The sequence below is a fragment of the Vicia villosa genome, linkage group LG5 (genome assembly GCF_029867415.1).
Source record: "Vicia villosa cultivar HV-30 ecotype Madison, WI linkage group LG5, Vvil1.0, whole genome shotgun sequence".
NCBI lineage: Eukaryota > Viridiplantae > Streptophyta > Magnoliopsida > Fabales > Fabaceae > Vicia > Vicia villosa.
This window is the reverse complement of record NC_081184.1, coordinates 108,383,844-108,386,500: the sequence shown is the minus strand read 5'-3', so window position 1 is coordinate 108,386,500 and position 2,657 is coordinate 108,383,844.

Below are 2,657 nucleotides of genomic sequence, written 5' to 3'. Positions count from 1 at the left end.
GAAACGTAGTGATTAGAAATGGTTTTAACAAACTCAGGAGTCAGTATAACAGAATCCTGCTTAATATGCTTTCGTAGTTAACCTTGCCTCAATTAGGACTTTTGAATGTTGTAACTTGGCTTGGTTCACGGTTTTAAGAAACAACGGATATAAGGTTCGAAAATTTAGTTAATCCACCCATTTCTCCTTGATGTTCTCCAGTCCTAAAAATTCGCCTAATCCAATGAGTGTACTTTGTTTGTAAGAGAATCGTCTCAGTTTTGATGTTGAGCAGAAGCCTTAGTAGAGATCCAAGCATTGATAAAAGAAAGTCATAAAGATCCAAGCATAGGTGAGAAACTTCGATGATTTAGCAGTCACAAGATCGTACTTTGTATTTTGCCTTTGTTTTGTTTTTACCCCTTATTTTTGCGTGAACCAATTCCTTTGAATTTGATCCATCGGGATGCCCTAATTTTTGCCTAAGTCATTTGATTTTCTTTCATGGAATTTTCCATTTTGACTTAGCGGGCGCTTTCCTCCTTTTTCTTTTTTTGTTTGAATGCTCCCTTGGAAATATTGATCCTTGGATATTAAATGTTGTGACTGCCATGTTGACTCTGATTTGTAAGCTTTGATTTTGATACATCCTCGATCTCGAATGATATGTTGAGGAAGAAGATATGCTTGAACCTTTTATGCTTGAACTTTACTTGGATCCTTACTCGGATTGATTGATTATCTTGACAACCAAAGTACGCCATTAAATTAATCGAAATCTACCCTGCCCCTGGTTGAAATCAAGGTTTATTTGAAAAGTAGAAACAAACTCCAACTCCTGGCTCGAGGGGGTAACGAGGGATTAACATCCTTATATCTCCACTGTTTGGGAGTTGAAACAATGCCTGTACATCGTCGGTTCGGTCTTACCTTGAAAGCATATGTTTAGCGAGACTTAGTTATTTGTATTCGTCATTCTCCCTTAAGTTTGTTAATAGTCGAAATTGAAATAGAATATAAGGGTGCGAGTGGAAATTCGTAGTAGTGAGCGAATGAAGCGAATGAATTGATTTCAAAACATGCATGATTATTTTATTGAATTACTATTCGAAAGGTACAACGTTTTACCTCAAATAACATTTTGTGATCGTAGAAGTTACAACTTGAAGTGATAAACCTATTAATCCTAAGGGCAATCTCCTTTGTGAATCTGTCGACTTTGTTTTACTCCTTAGTTCGTGGACTTATAGAAGTGAAGGGTAATCTCGAATTCTCCTTGGGCACGTCGAATCTGTCGGGAATAAATTGTTAGCGGTGGGTTTTCGTCGTATCGGAACTTCATGAGTTTCCTTTGACTGAATCTCTTTTGCTTTTTCTAAGGATAGTATCACACCGTTTGCAATCCTCGGGGTTCGTAGATTGATAAAGGAAATTTAGGACCCTTTTGCCCCTTGGTGGGGAGTCAAAATATGTCGCTTTCCCTCCATCGTAGTTACGCATATTTGTTCAGGATATTGCCCCATTAGGACTAATCCTTGCCCCCAGGTTATCGTAGAGCGTCTTTGTAAATTTGATGTGTTCTAAGATGAACCCCTTTATGGCTAGATACCCCTTGAGTGTATCTATGAGGGAACTCTTTTGTTGAACTAATCCTTGCTCGACGATAGCCTTTGTTGTATTTATAATCTTGTTTCGAAAAAGGCATGAACACGTGGTTGGCATAGTGGAAGACATCCCCTTTTTTGTTGTAAGGCCGAGATCATTCTCAATAACTTATCCTCCTTTCTCCATAGGTGATGATCCTCTTATTTCTTTGGGAGTTTCGGGAAACCGGCTAGCACGGTTAGTATGGATGCGGGCGAAGATAGAAATGCAAATGTGAATGTAAATGTATGAATGCATGAAAATGCGAATGCACGCGTATGCAAAAGACTCCTTTATTTTTTGTATATTATGACTCCTTGTATGTAATGCAATACGGATGTGCGATAGATATAATCCTAAGGACAACCTATGCGGATTTAGGGATAACATTAGACTCTAGTGAGATACTTGCAAGCTAGATATTATGACAAGTTAATGGGAATAGATTAGGGAGTGCATGGAAAGTAGCAGTTGATGACCGTTCAGGACAGTCACCAAGTCTCATGACCTTCGAGAGGTCGTTCGTCGTGTACTTACGAAGTTGTCCCTCGTGGGAAAGTTCTCGATGTGGAACACAGCCTATCTAAGGACGATATTGGAGGGAATGAAATCCCTACAGGCTTAGGGATGAAAGATGTATAAACGGGAATTCAAAACCATACGAGTTAGGGGATGCGCGGGAGCAAGCACGGGGTGACCGTTCAAGATAGTCACTAGATCTCATGGCTATCGAGAGGCCAATCGATATGCACTGGCAAAGATGTCCGTCGTGGGAAGGACACGTAGTTGTAAAAATTACAAAGATGTAAAAGGAAAATCCCTACAGGCTAGGGAGTGCATAGGAGCAAACATAGAGTGACCGTTCAAGGCAGTCACTAGATCTCATGGCCCTCAAGAGGCCAATCGACATATGCTAAAGAAGATGTCCTTCGCACAAGGACATGATTTTAGGAATAGGATCCCTATGGGTTAGGGAATGCGTAGATGTAGGCACGGGGTGACTGTTCAAGACAGTCACAAGGTTGCATGGCCAT